The following is a 16048-nucleotide window of genomic DNA, read 5'->3' as shown; positions in this document are numbered from 1 at the left end:
ATGTTAACAAATTTCTCTTCTTCAGAAACTCTTTCCTTGCCATTTTATATCCTCTCTACTTCGACCATCATCAGTTATTTCGCTCCCCAAATAGCAAAGCTCCTTTACTACTTTAAGTGTCTCATTTCCTAATCTAATTCCCTCACTATCACCCGACTTAATTCGACTACATTCCATTATCCTCGTTTTGCTTTTGTTGATGTTCATCTTATATCCTCCCTTCAAGACACCATCCATTCCGTTCAACTGCTCTTCCAAGTCCTTCGCTGTCTCTGACAGAATTACAATGTCATCGGCGAACCTCAAAGTTTTTATTTCTTCTCCATGGATTTTAATACCTACTCTGAATTTTTCTTTTGTTTCCTTTACTGCTTGCTCAATATACAGAGTGAATGACATCGGGGAGAGGCTACAACCCTGTCTTACTCTCTTCCCAACCACTGCTTCCCTTTCATGTCCCTCGACCCTTATAACTGCCATCTGGTTTCTGTACAAATTGTAAATAGCCTTTCGCTCCCTGTATTTTACCCCTGCCACATTTAGAATTTGAAAGAGAGTATTCCAGTCAACATTGTCAAAAGCTTTCTCTAAGTCTACAAATGCTAGAAACGTAGGTTTGCCTTTCCTTAATCTTTCTTCTAAGATAAGTCGTAAGGTCAGTATTGCCTCACGTGTTCCAGTATTTCTACGGAATCCAAACTGATCTTCCCCGAGGTCGGCTTCTACCAGTTTTTCCATTCGTCTGTAAAGAATTCGTGTTAGTATTTTGCAGCTGTGGCTTATTAAACTCAACCTTATCGGTAACGTAACCTGAATCCACCCAAATTTCGCTCCCATACAACAAAGTTGGTCGAAATATTGAACGGTGCACAGATAACTTAGTCTCGGTACTGACTTCCTTCTTGCAGAAGAGAGTAGATCGTAGCTGACGACTCACTGCATTAGCTTTGCTACACCTCGCTTCCAGTTCTTTAACTGTGGTGCCATCCTGTGAGAATATGCATCCTAAGTACTTGAAACCGTCCACCTGTTCTAACTTTGTTCCTGCTATTTGGTACTCAATCCGTTTATATCTCTTTCCTACTGGCATTACTTTCGTTTTGGAGACTCTAATCTTCATACCATAGTCCTTACATTTCTGATCTAGGTCTGAAATATTGCAGACTTTCAATCGAATCTGCCATCACAACTAAGTCATCCGCATATGCGAGGCTGCTTATTTTGTGTTCACATATCTTAATTTCACGCAGCCAGTCTATTGTTTTCAACATATGATCCATAAATAATATGACCAACAGTGGAGACAGGTTGCAGCCTTGTCTTACCCCTGAAACTACCCTGAACCATGAACTCAATTTACTGTCAACTCTAACTGCTGCCTGACTATGTAAAGACCTTTAATTGCTTGCAAAAGTTTGGCTCCTATTCCATAATCCCGTGGAACAGACAATAACGTCCTCCTAGGAACCTGATCATATGCCTTTTCTAGATCTGTAAAGAATAGATACAATTCCCTGTTCCACTCGTAACACTTCTCCATTATTTGCCGTAAGCTAAAGATCTGGACCTGACAACCTCTAAGAGGCCTAAACCCACACTGATTTTCATCCAATTTGTCCTCAACTAATACTCGCACTTTCCTTTCAACAATACCTGAGAAGATTTTACCCACAACGCTGATTAAAGAGATACCTCTGTAGTTGTTACAACCTTTTCTGTTTCCATGTTTAAAGATTGGTGTGATTACTGCTTTCGTCCAGTCTGATGGAAGCTGTCCCGACTCCCACGCCATTTCAATTATCCTGTGTAGCCATTTAAGACCTGACGTTCCACTGTATTTGATGAGTTCCGACTTAATTTCATCCACCCCAGCCGCTTTATTGCACTGCAAATATATTGACCATTTTCTCCACTTCCTCAAATGTGATCCTATTTCCATCATCGTTCCTATCCCGTTGTACATCGAAATCTGAAATATTACTGATCGTATTTTCACCTACATTGAGCAACTCTTCATAATATTCCCTCCATCTGCCCAAGGCATCAACAGGATTCAGGAGCCGTTTTCCTGACCTGTCCAAAATACTTGTCATTTCCTTCTTACCTCCCTTTCGAAGACTGCTAATTACACTCCAGAATGGTTTTCCAGCAGCCATACTATTGGAAAAAATTTTACAGTAACACTTGAAACTGGTGGCAGACGTAGTCACCTATAAGCTGGCGGGAATGAGGCCGGAGTGGAAGGTGCTGTCTTTATATTTTTATGGGAATAGTGTTGAACTGACGAGATGCTGGTGTTGGACAGAGAGGAGTTTAGTAAGTACACAGCTGCGGACTGGGCCTACCGCTGTTTGACGCCAGAGTTCGCTTCAGACGCCTTCCCCTACATTGCGTGACAACCACCCAGCAGCGCAGGTAAACGAAGCCAATACACGCCACCACAACTGACGGAAAGTGCTTCACTGCTCTAATTGCATATCGAATTGTCATGAAAAGAAAAGAAGTGGGTCGTAGTGCGACACGTGTACGGGGAGAAATTGTCAGCCAAAAAGATTGCGTAGGAGAGAGGGGTGACAGTTGCATTTGTGTCCTCCTCAGTGGGCACTCACAAACTATCTCAGCGGCAGTCTTAGTCTCCCCTCCCCCCCCCCCCCCCCCAAAAAAAAAAACCCTCGTCCCTCACTCTCCTTACCATAGGTCACTGATGGTCCAAAACAAGATCCTTCTGGTGGCACTGATATATTGTCGCCAGTCTGCACAAATCAGCCACAGATAGACAAAAGACAAGAACAGGACGCTTCATGCAGTCTATTAAACGCATTTCTGGAAAAGACTGGACCTCCCTGGAATGACAACGAAATTCCAACTGCCCAGCTGTGTCTGTGAGCACACTGAGTTGCCACGCCTCCTACGGCTCCAGTATGCCAGCCACTCTGTGAGAAGACGTTTCATTGTAACAGTTGTCATTTATAACAGAGCACCCGTTAAAAAGCAAAACACAATCGCGACGACAATAAATGTACTCTTTCCAAGAAGATAGAAGCAGTCCATGTTCTTTCAGTTTTATGAACAAAATCGTCATAGTTTTTATGTTCGGCGGCAGGATACAATTCACATTTCACTATTTGGCGACGTTGAATGAAGTAAAAAATCTACTGACACGCCGCCAATTACAGAAGACCAGACTGCATAGGTAGGGCTATACACCCCCTGTACGTGTCCATCCTGCATAAAACAAGGAAAAAAAACTTCCACTATCTTTCTGCGAAAACTATCAATCACTGCAGAATGTCCTCGTTACTTCGAAACCGTCATCATAGTAAAGAAAAAGCGAGAATTTAAACTCCAAGGAAAACACATCTCTAGTAAGCAGTCTCTTTCAGCTTAATGGACAAATTACACAACCTGAGAGCGTCCCTATTTTCCAAATCAATGTCTGCAAATAAACTGTCATGCACGTGTGTATTACGAACATTTCAGACACGTGAAATAACATTACAACATACAGCCGTTCACGCTATTTGCTCACATGTTGGAAAAAAACACAATCATTTTACGTTCGACATCAAGAAAATAAGATTCAGGCTGATGCTGCCCTTTTGTGTACCGTGGTAGTTTCCGTTTTACCAATGAGATATTATATCACACTGGCGTTTACAAAACCTGTCTTGTAATAGAACCTCCTATAAGATTTTACCACATTTCTCCGCCTTCCAATACATCGAAAACAAATACCGTCTGCATACTTACAATTGACATTTTTGCTCCATAATTTCTCTCAATCGACCTTCCTGTAAAGTTTCTGTCATACAGCAGACAGTCACTCCTAACAGCAGCAGATTCTTGGGTTCCAGTTTTATAAGCAATATAATCAACACAACCTGCTTCACGCAATTTAGTGTCATCTCGGAAAAGCACTATGATCTCTAGGTTCGACAACGAGCTATAATTCAACTAGTGCTTACTTTACAATTAAAACTTATGAAGTATGAAGTAGCACAGGATTTGCGGTACCGCACCTATTTTTAAACACGCATAATAATAAAAACAGTCATGTTTCCACGAGAGCAGATAAAGCCGGTTTCTATTCACTTTATGATCAAAATCGGTGTGGTTTTGAGAGAACTATCTGCAACCAAACTTTAACCAGTTATAGCACTCCTTGTATTAGAATCTCCTATAAATTTCCCCGCATCTTTTGATATATCAAAAAACAAAAACCGTTGCGTGTTGAGATGAGCACCATCAGAGGAGGTGGCCATTGGTCGAAGTCGCTTGCATAAAGTTTTGTCACTTGACGAAGCCTATATTGTTCATTCATAAACAGTTTGATAGATTGTTTTCTCGTCTGTAACGCGTCTAACAGTATATGACTACAGCTTTGTACACCGCCAATCACTTTGTTTTTCTACCATGACTTTAAGGTATGTGTCTGGTGCTAAACCCACATTAACATGTTTCGATCCATTGGCTCTCTCTGAAAGCTCAACACTGCATGAAGTAAACTATAGACTTGCCACAACACACAGAAAAAAAAAATTAAATTCAGTGGCGATGTTTCTCATTAACAAAAATTGTGCAAGACATCGGAACATGTGGAAAGTAGAAGAGTTTGCGGCATTGTAGAGCGTTTCCAATAGCTATCCAAAGGTGATGACCTATACAGTTAATCTTATCTTCCACGGTGACAGGTATCAGATGTCTCCGTGCTCCATTTCGAAGAACACAGCTTCTTCATTTTGCAGTCACATACCTGATTACTGGAAGGCGCTGCTCACAACATGCGCGAGATAGTAGAAACACAAAGTGGTACTGTTAACGTATTGGTGAAAACAAATTTGGAGGGCATCACAGGATGCGAAAATAGGACGAGTCTTCACCGCTGAGGAATGATTCCAAACAACTCTCTGAAGGTTATTTAATCCCATGCTCCACAGCGATAAGAAACATATATCCAGTGTTCCGTCAAGGTTCTCTCCGTCGCAACCAAATGCTGTCAGTCAGTCAGTGTGTAGTAATCGAAAGTGTCCCAGTCGATGGATGGGATGAGAAAGACACCGTTGATATCGGACAGTGTACTGTAATGTGCACTGCAGTTGATAGTGCGGTCAGTTTACCAGACGTTCCATAGTTTCAACGCCAGCCATTGACACAAAGCTTCCAATTTCTGTATCATCGCTAAATCACCCCTTCACAATTTTGCAAGTTCCATATACTAGATTGTGAATGCAGGTATATGATTGTGCAGCACGTTTATTTGGTCATATACCCAATATGTAACAAACAGCATCCTATACCGTTGCAATTACGTTATCTAAATATTTTCAGAACATCGATTACAGTGCATAATTTACTACTACGGCCGATTGGGGTAGGAAACGTGCAGGGTGAATGTATGTCTGATGTTGGACAAATATATCCTGCATTAAAGAATTAAGAGCGTTGCACTCTGCGTGACTAATACCTTGGAAACCATATGGCTTTAACAATATAGCATTTTTAGGTGCAGAACTGTGTTGCCATAAGGAGTGTTTGTTTATAGTCTACTATCATTCCTCTCAAGAATCACAAGAGGAGGTGGTATACCTGGAAAAGGCCGGGTGGTACGGGAAGATTTCAGTTAGATTACTTCATGGCCAGACTGCGATTCCAAAATCTGGTACTGGATTGTAAGATGTACACAGGAGCAGATACAGACTCAGATCGCAATATAGCGGGGATGCAGAGTAGGCTGAAGTTCAGCACATTAGTCAGGAAGAATCAGTGCACAAAGAAGTGGGATACGGTAGTACTACGGAATGGAGAGATACGGCTGGAGTTCTCTAAGGCTATAGATACAGCAATAATGAATAACTCAGTAAGCAGTACAGTTCAAGAGGATTGGACATATCTAAAAATGAACATCACGGACGTTGGGAAGGAAAACATAGGTACAAAGAAGGTAACTGCGAAGAAACCATGGTAACAGAGGAAATACTTCAACTGATCGATGAGAAGTGGAAGTACAAAAATGTTCCGGGAAACTCAATAGGAAGTGCAGGGATGCTAAGACGAAATGGCTGCAGCAAAAATGTGAAGACATCTAAAAAGAAATGATTGTCGGAAGGACAGACTCAGCATACAGGAAAGTCAAAACAACCTTAGGTGACATTAAAATCAAGGGTGATAACATTAAGAGTGCAATGGGAATTCCACTGTTAAATGCAGAGGAGAGAGCGGATAGGTGGAAAGAATACATTGAAAGCCTCTATTAGGGGGAAGATTTGTCTGATGTGATAGAAGAAGAAACAAGAGTCGATTTAAAAGAGATAGGGGATCCAGTATTAGAATCAGAATTTAAAAGAGCTTTGGAGGACTTAAGATCAAATAAGGCAGAATAGATAGATAACATTCCATCAGAATTTCTAAAATCATTGGGGGGGAAGTGGCAACAAAACGACTATTCACGTTGGCGACATACCATCTGACTTTAGGGAAAGCATCATCCACACAATTCCGAAGACGGCAAGAGCTGACAAGTGCGAGAGTTATCACACAGTCAGCTTAACAGCTCATGCACCCAAGATGCTTACAAGAATAATATACAGAAGAATGGAAAAGAAAATTGAGATTGCGCTATGTAATGATCAGTTTGGCTTTAGGAAAGGTAAAGGGACGAGAGAGACAATACTGACGTTGCGGTTTATAATGGAAGCAAGACTAAAGAAAAATCAAGACACCTTCATAGGTTTTTGTCGACCTGGAAAAAGCGCTCGACAATGTATAATGGTGCAAGATGTTCGAATTTCTGAAAAAAGTAGGAGTAAGCTATAGGGAGAGACGGGTCATATACAATATGTACAACAACCAGAAGGTTCAGGAGTGGAATTAAAATTCAAGCTGAAAGGATATCAATGAATGATACGATTCACTGATGGCATTGCTATCTTGAGTGAAAGTGAAGAAGAATCTGCTGAACGGAATGAAGTCTAATGAGTACAAAGTATGGATTGAGAGTAAATCAAAGAAAGACGAAGGTAATAAGAAGTAATAGAAATGAGAACAGCAAGAAACTTAACTTCTGGATTGACGGTCACGACGTAGATGAAGTTAAGGAATTCCGATACCTCGGTAGTAAAATAACCAATGACAGCCGGAACAAGGAGGACACCAAAAGCAGACTAGTAATGGCAAAAAGGACATTCCTGGCCAAGAGAAGTCTACTAGTATCAAATTTCTGAGGACGTACATCTGGAGTACAGCACTGTATGGTAGTGAAGCTTGGACTGTGGGAAAATCGGAACAGAATCATTTGAGATGTGGTGCGACAGAGGAATACTGAAAATTAGGTGGACTGATAAGGTAAGGAATGAGGAAGTTCTTCGCAGAATTGAAGAGGAAAGGAACATGTGGAAAACACTGATAAGGAGAAGGGACAGGATGATAGGACCTGTTAAGACATGAGGGAATGACTTCCATGGTACTAGAGGGAGCTGCAGAGGGCAAAAACGTGGAGGAAGACAGAGATTAGAATACATCCAGCAAATAACTGAGAATGTAGACTGCAAGTGCTACTCTGAGATGAAGAGGTTGGCACAGGAGAGGGATTCGTGGCGGGCCGCATCGAACAAACCAGAAGACTGTTAAAACAAAAAAGAAAGAAAAAACATTTCTCTCATGCTCGTACCTTCCTGGTACTGACTCCAGACACTGGAATAATGCTTCAGGATTGATAGCACAGTTGATTAATATGAAATGTTTCAACCCACATCCACCTGGAGCTCCATCATGTATAAATCGTCCGTTACATCACCGTAACACTCTCCTGTCTGATATGCGCCGATAAGGGGTCCAACCCTCGTCGACATGCACACATCTGGAGAGATCTTGTGCATTTGGATGGGTGTTGTGGGTAAGACTGGTGTGGAACAGCCTTCGCTGAATAGCAGTTACGAACACAGCTCGCTTTGTTCCTTCACGAGACGTGGAATGTGATGGTTGTGCACTCTCATACTTCTGGTCAGTTGCAGATTAAACTGGCGACCGTGTTGCAGGGAGGACTGGTCTAGAACAATGTGTGAGGGATGTGACAATCTCTGACTTTCTCCTGCGAATGCGAGAATACCCTGTGGCGCCCATCCACTACTTCTTCCACACTATTCTGGTGTCCTAGGGAGGAATTGTCAGTCTGTATCCAAATGGTTTTTATAAGTCTTTTTGTCCGCCGCTCTTGGTCTCGCGGTAGCGTTCCCGCTTCCCGGGTTCGATTCCCGATGGGGTCAGGGATTTTCACCTGCTCCGAGATGACTGGGTGTTGTTGTGTCGTCATCATCATCATTCATCCTCATTACGGTCGGAGGAAAGCGACGGCAAGCCACCTCCATTAGGACCTTGCCTATCACGGCGGTGCGGGTCTCTCGTATCGTTCCCCTGCGCTCTGTCAAGAACCATGGAACTTCATTTCCATAAGTCTTTGTAAATCAGAAACGTATGTACCTTCAGTCACACTAGCTGTGTCACTCGTACTTATTACTGGTGCTAGCAGGAGCTTTAACAAATGCGGTTATGTCTCACTAGGAAACAGAGCGAGGAAAAAAGCGACATGAATATTGCCGATAGTAGATACATTGAGCTATCACCCATGTTCCGCTGCACAAAAATACACACGAATAAGTAGCAACTCCATACGATGGAGTAAGCACAACGATCAGTAGGCAAAGGAGATATAACAGTCTTATTGCTGTTTACAGTAGAATCAAATGGCTCTGAGCACTATAGGACTTAACTTCTGAGGTCATCAGAAGTCAGAACGACTTAAACCTAACTAACCTAAGGACACCACACACATCCATGCCCGAGGCAGGATTCGAACCTGCGACCGTAGCGGTTGCGCAATTCCAGACTGTAGCGCCTAGAACCGCTCGGCCACTGCGGCCGGCTCAGTAGAATCACAACGGTTCTGGTAGTATTCCTCTTGCACACAGGAGCCTGGCGTGATGTTAGGTAGTTTTGCTCATGTACAGGATAATGCAGAAATTTCGTCCTAACACCACGTTTCTAGAGTATACCCTCCTCACGTTATTAAGACAGATACATGTGGCATCCGTTAACTCTCCTAAAGAACACGCTAGGGAACGGCTAAAGTCTGATAAACGCATTGACTCTTCTCGTTGTACTTGACATTGTTTGTGAGAATCAACAATAATTCGATAAAACTATTGTCGACTGCATGTGTCAGAAAACAGTTAAGTATTGGGATACATATGTTACGCCTGCTTTAATGCAGTGCCTCTGTGTAATACAGGGTTATTACAAATGATTGAAGCGATTTCACAGCTCTACAATAACTTTATTATTTGAGATATTTTCACAATGCTTTGCACACACATACAAAAACTCAAAACGTTTTTTTAGGCATTCACAAATGTTCGATATGTGCCCCTTTAGTGATTCGGCAGACATCAATCCGATAATCAAGTTCCTCCCACACTCTGTGCAGCATGTCCCCACCAATGAGTTCGAAAGCATCATTGATGCGAGCTCGCAGTTCTGGCACGTTTCTTGGTAGAGGAGGTTTAAACACTGAATCTTTCACATAACCCCACAAAAGAAATCGCATGGGGTTAAGTCGGGAGAGCGTGGAGGCCATGACATGAATTGCTGATCATGACCTCCACCACGACCGATCCATCGGTTTTCCAATCTCCTGTTTAAGAAATGCCGAACATCATGATGAAAGTGCGGTGCAGCACCATCCTGTTGAAAGATGAAGTCGGCGCTGTCAGTCTCCAGTTCTGGCATGAGCCACTTTTCCGCGGGCTACGCGTGAAACTTGCCCGCACGCGTTCAACCGTTTCTTCGCTCACTGCAGGCCGACCTCTTAATTTCCCCTTACAGAGGCATCCAGAAGCTTTAAACTGCGCATACCATCGCCGAATGGAGTTAGCAGTTGGTGGATCTTTGTTGAACTTCGTCCTGAAGTGTCGTTGTACTGTTATGACTGACTGATGTGAGTGCATTTCAAGTACGACATACGCTTTCTCGGCTCCTGTCGCCATTTTGTCTCACTGCGCTCTCGAGCGCTCTGACGGCAGAAACCTGAAGTGCGGCTTCAGCCGAACAAAACTTTATGAGTTTTTCTACGTATCTGTAGTGTGTCGTGACCATATGTCAATGAATGGAGCTACAGTGAATTTATGAAATCGCTTCAATCATTTGTAATAGCCCTGTACTTATATCACTTCTGTTGAAGTATGTGTTAGAAAAACCCACGTAGTTTACACGGGGAAGGGTTAAAACTAAATGCGGCCCGAGCATAATTCTTGAGCATTTCTCGATCTTGAGTGTCTGCTGACCAACAACCCAGCTCAGTTCCCCACATTTTATGGGATTTTTTTTCCCAAATTTTTAATGTATTCTCAGTCAATTTACGTAATTTTTCAACAGTTTTTCGCGATTTTACATATTTCGCCGCATTTCCCTCAATTTAACGTGTTTTCCATAAAGTTGTTGCAATTATACCAAGTTTTCGTCGATTTTTGCCGATTTTATGTCATTTTTTGCATATCTTTTCCATAGTTTTCCGTATGTACGTCGTCATATTGCTGGCATACCCATGCGTTATTTGATTTTATACGAGGATATTTGCATGTGCTATACATCAGTCTAACTCCTAAGAATTTACCTCTTCCCGAAATGGAATGTGCGGCTGGTCCCGGCGGAGGTTCGAGTCCTCCCTCGGGCATGTGCGTGTGTGCGTTTGTCTCTAGGATAATTTAGGTTAAGTAGTGTGTAAGCTTAGGGACTGATGACCTTAGTAGTTAAGTCTCTAAAGATTTCACACACATTTGAACATTTTTTTTCTTCCCGAAGACCCACACGCATGCATTTTCAACAGGAAAATCGAGAAAGTATAGTAAGACCTGCCTCGTACCTAGATGAGGCTCAGCGAGTGGTGCAGATTCGAAACTCGTAGCCTGGGAGCAAATCCGTGTCCTGCTGCGGCACATCAGAGAGCTTGTCTGGAGACTCGTGTAGCGGTGCACTCGATGTAAACTCGAAGTCTGGCGCACTTCTACACGTTCATTTGACTTTCACTCTGTCGTGTAGGTATCTGTAACAGGGAGTTGACATATGTACAGAGTTGATTTCTGCTGCTGTTCTGATATTTTTCCCCATAAGTATAAGCTCTTATTGATTACCAGATGAGCTTCGCTACTTTTGTTTATACCTTCCAACTTTGATAAGTCTCCACAAATCTCTCAGGACATCTGAAAGCTGAAGATTTTGGGTATTTTTTTTATCCTAGTAATAAGTAATTCGTTAGTTCACAGTGTTCAACTGCACTTATCATGCTGGAACGTGCGAGTTTCCCTTTTCCGTACCAAAGTGCACATCTCCGGCAGCGTAATTTATAGTTAGCAAATGTTGCTTTCGAACCGCAACCGTCTCCGCCGAGACCTGTACACACAAACATGTAGACACTATGCGTGCATATTACCGATCATGAAGTCTCGATTTAAGCCACTTGTGCGTTATTTTCGACAGTGCTACAGCGCCGAAAATAGCGAAGAACTCTTCGCAAAACGATTATGTGTTGGTTGCAAGCACATTTAAATTCATCTTTTTAATGAGTATAACATCTTCGACGCAAGTTATATTACCGATATTTCATAAAAATATTATCCATATTCTCCAGTAATAATAACAAACCACGGCAACCTGTCGCTCCTAATAGAAATCGGCTGTATCTATTCTCATGGAAACATATTCATATTATTATCATCGTGAATGCATGTTTAAAAGTAGATGTGCTACCACAAGTCCTGTGTTATTTCATATTTTATAACCTTTAATTACAAAGCATGTACCACTTGAATTATAGCTTTGTTTGTAACTTTAAAATGATAATGTTTTTCCAAAATGTGAGTAGATTGCATGAAACAGGTTGTGATAATCAAACTCCTTACAAAACTAGAACACAGGAATATGCTGCAATTGTGAATGATTGTCTGCTGTATGATGCAGAGTTTACAGGCAAGTCGCTTAAGAGGAGTTGTGGAGCAAAAATGTCAAATGTAAGCATCCACACGGTATTTGTTTCAATGTACCTGAAGACAGAGAGACGTGGTGAAATCCTATAGGAGGTTCTATTACAAGATAGGCTCTCACGATGCGTTTTGTAAATACGATTGTGATATAGCATCGCACTGGTAAAACAGGACCTGCCGTAGTGTACAAAATGGCAATGTCCTCTTCAATTATAGATTTTTGTTGTCGAACGTAAATTGATTGGCGTGAAAGGCTATGTCCTGTAATGTTATTTCACGTGTCTGAAATGTTTGTAATACACACGTGCATGACAGTTGATTTACAAACACTGATTTGAACATGAGATAGAAGGTTTTTCCTCGGGGCTTAAATTCTCGCTTTTTCTTTACTATGATGACGGTTTCGCAGTAACGAAGGCATTCTGCAGTGATTGATAGTTTTCGTGGCAAAAGTGGAAGTTGTTTCCTCTTGTTTTACGCAGGGTGGACACGTATAGGGGGTGTATTACCCGACCTCTGCAGTCTGGTCTTCTCTAATTGGCGGCGTGGCTGTAGATTTTCTCACTTCATTGAATGTCGCCAAATAATGAGATGTGAATTGTATCCTGCCGTCGAGCATAAGAACTGTAACGATTTTGCTCATAAAACTAAAAGAACATGGACTACTCCTATCTTCGTGGAAAGAGTACATTTATTATTGTAGAGATTGTGTTTTGCTTTTTAACAGGTGCTCAGTTATAAGATATGTGTTGAGGGTAAATAGAACTGCTACAATGAAATGTCTTCTCGCAGAGTGGCTGGCCTACTGGAGGCGTCGGAGTCGTGGCTACTCTGTGTGCTCACAGGCGCAGCTGGGCACCGACCAGGGGACAGCGTGGGTGTGCTGGGGTGTCGTGTGGTGTGGTGTGGTGGGGCTACTTTTTAGTTGAATAAACAACACTTGTGGGGGGGGGGGGGGCTCACTTACCTCACATTGTTTAGTCGACATTACAGCCTTGTGTGTTGTTGAGGGGCCAATGCCTGCAGCTTCACCTCAAGCCAGGCTGGGTGCCACATGCGGCACACCCGCTCGTCTGCCGGCGGAATGGTAGTGTGCTGCGGAGAAACAGTGAGGGGTGTGCTAGCAGCTGGTTGTACTCCAAGCAGCGCCTCGTGATGACTGGGTGTTGTGTGATGTCCTTAGGTTAGTTAGGTTTAAGTAGTTCTAAGTTCAAGGGGACTGATGACCATAGATGATAAGTCCCATAGTGCTCAGAGCCATTTGAACCATTTTACTCCAAGCAGCGATCTGGAGACTTCTCTGGAATTTCGTTGACGTTCTAGCGAGGTCCAGACTTTCCCAGAAATACGTTTAACAGATTGCATGAAGCGTCCTGTTCTTGTCATTTGTCTATCTGTGACTGATTTATGGAGACAGTACATCAATGCCACCGTAAGTATCTCTTTATGGTAAGTATCTCTTTGTGCAGTATCAGTAACAAGATAGAATATGCCTCTATCCCTGCCTGTTGTGAGGAGAGTAATGGAAGGGGTGGTGGTGGGGGGGGGGGGGGGGGCGGTTAAGACTCCCACTAAGATGGTTAGTTCGTGAGCACCCACTGAGGAGAACACAAATGCAACTTGCACCCCTCTCTCCTAATGCAATCTTTCAGGCTGACAATTTTCCCGAGTTCATGTGTTGCATTATGATCCACTGATTATGAGCGCTAGTTTTATTTTTCTTTTCACGACAATTCGATGTGTAATCATAACAGTGAAATATTTTCCGTCAGTTGTGGTTGTGTGTATTGGCTTCGAATACCTGGTCGGAAAGGTAGTTGTCGAGAAATGTAGGGGAGGGTGTGTGTAGCGAACTCTTAACGATAAACAGCGATAGATACAGTCCTCAGCTGTATGCTTTCAGGTAATACACTTATTAAACTTCTCTCTGTCCAACACCAGTTTCTCGTCAATTGAACACTATTTCCACTTAATATAAAGACAGTACCTTCGACTCCAGCCACCTTGTAGGTGAAGGGTACAGTCTGAGTACGTCTACCACTGGTAGTGTAAGTTTTTTCGCAGCTGGATAACACCAGTTATGTGGCACTGTCAATTTTTGACCTGTCTTGAGATTTTAGGTGCTTCTTGTGTAACGTTATGCATATAGTTGTGTCCAACAGTGGGTGCCTCCAAATCGTGCTCTGTGTGGGCCACAGAATGCCGGATTTCGGAACGTGGAAGACGACAGCAGACCTTTGGCGTCCCTACGTCACGCCGGACCACCGACTGCCAGTACCCTAGGCAGGGCTGTCCACCAGCTTGCTTGCTTAGTTAGAGACGCACTCATCTGTCTATCTTCTAAAGGCGGTATAACGTGCAATGTATTTTAACGCTGAATAAAGGATCTAATATTTCCTTTCTGACGACGTGTAACAGTGAAGCATGTTGCTGTAGTTGTAACCACAAAGAAGGATTTTTTCAAATAAACCACGAAGTTGCAAGTTCGAAACTGCGCCAAAAGAAAATGAGCATTAAGAATTTAATTACGTTGCCGCGTCACATACATCTCGAAATACATCACATATCACAGTATTTCTGCTATATATTCTTATTAAGTCCATATCAATGAAAATAACTTTATTGATTTGATCTGATTTGATTCAAAACGAGAAGAGAATGCTTTTTGAAACTATTTAGAACTGTAGCTAATTTATGCTAAGAGTAAATACGCTGATTAGCCAGCTCATTATGACCGCCCACCTAATAGCCGGTATGTGCAGCTCTGCCGCGGGTGACAGCGGCGGCGCGTAGTGGCACGGCTGCCACGGGGCCCCGGTAGCTCACTGGAGGAAGTCGCTACCACGTCTGCACACACAACTCACCTGATTCACGTCAATTCCTGAGAGTGGGGCGATGAGCTTTGACGCCTTCAAGTAGTGGAACAATGTCTTTCAAATCTATGAATAAAGCTTATACGACAGTAAATTTCCATGCTCCCACAAATGAATCAAACAAAAGAGAATCAGAATCAGTCGACAAAATTTGGGAAAAACTTGAAGAAACAATTGACAAAGTTCCAAAACCCCATTCCATAATTTTGATGGGCGATTTTAATGCACAAATTGGTAGAGAAAAAATATAAACAAATTGTTGGTGACTACCCTGGACTTAAAAATGGTGAGCGACTAATTGATATTTGTAAGAACTGTGATCTTCTTTTAAAATCCACAGCCTTCAAACGTCTACCTCGAAAAGCCAAAACTTAGAAACACCCTAACGCAATATTTGGAGAATTCCAGCTGGACCATGTAGCTATTTCTAAAAGAATCCACCAGGGAAATTTTCAATGTTAAAGTTTTGAGAAATGCCAACATTAATTCTGATCATTACTTGTCTCTGGTAAAAATGAATATCATCCCAGATAGCCGAAAGAACCTTTCCAATATTTCAAGAAAAAACAGAGGTCCAAAATTTGATATAAGTAAACTGAAAGATGTGAACAACAAATATACAGAAACTCTGTACAGCAATCCAAATAAAACAGACTGGAACAGAATTAAAGAAGCCATGATACAATCAGCCACTGAAACTATACTGACCAATAAAAAATATAAACACCCTTGGTGAAACGAATATTGTAATAAAGCAATTAAAAAGCGAAGACAGACTTGGATAAAATGGAATAGCAAGAAAACCTCCGAAAATCACGAAAACTTCTTGAAGGTTAGGAAAGAAACATCAACAGTATTCAGAACAACTAAGAGAATCTTCAACAAAAACCAAATCGATGAAATAGAAGCGAATTTTAGAAGACATCACACTCGGGAATTTTATAAAACCTTTAAACCACAAATATGGAAGTTTAAACCTCCTATGTTATATAGGAGGACTCGATGGAAAACTAAATTTGAATGACAAATTATGTGCTGCAGCTTTTGGAAATTACTTTTCATCCCTACTGAATGCTGAAAATCCAAATGAAAAGCTTGCTCTCTATCCTGCTGTTCCTCCTGCAATAGATGAAATCATGAAAACTA

General features: G+C 42.0%; 1 protein-coding gene across 1 annotated transcript in view; it reads left to right on the top strand.

Moving 5' to 3' along the window:
- The window catches only part of LOC126176674 (transient receptor potential-gamma protein-like), a 361376-nt gene that overhangs the window by 22787 nt on the left and 322541 nt on the right, over positions 1–16048 (top strand). The window lies entirely within an intron of this gene.

This window comes from Schistocerca cancellata, chromosome 3 (assembly GCF_023864275.1).
Source record: "Schistocerca cancellata isolate TAMUIC-IGC-003103 chromosome 3, iqSchCanc2.1, whole genome shotgun sequence".
Taxonomy (NCBI): domain Eukaryota; kingdom Metazoa; phylum Arthropoda; class Insecta; order Orthoptera; family Acrididae; genus Schistocerca; species Schistocerca cancellata.
Note: the sequence above shows the minus strand (reverse complement) of the source record. Positions and strands in the feature narration are given on the sequence as shown.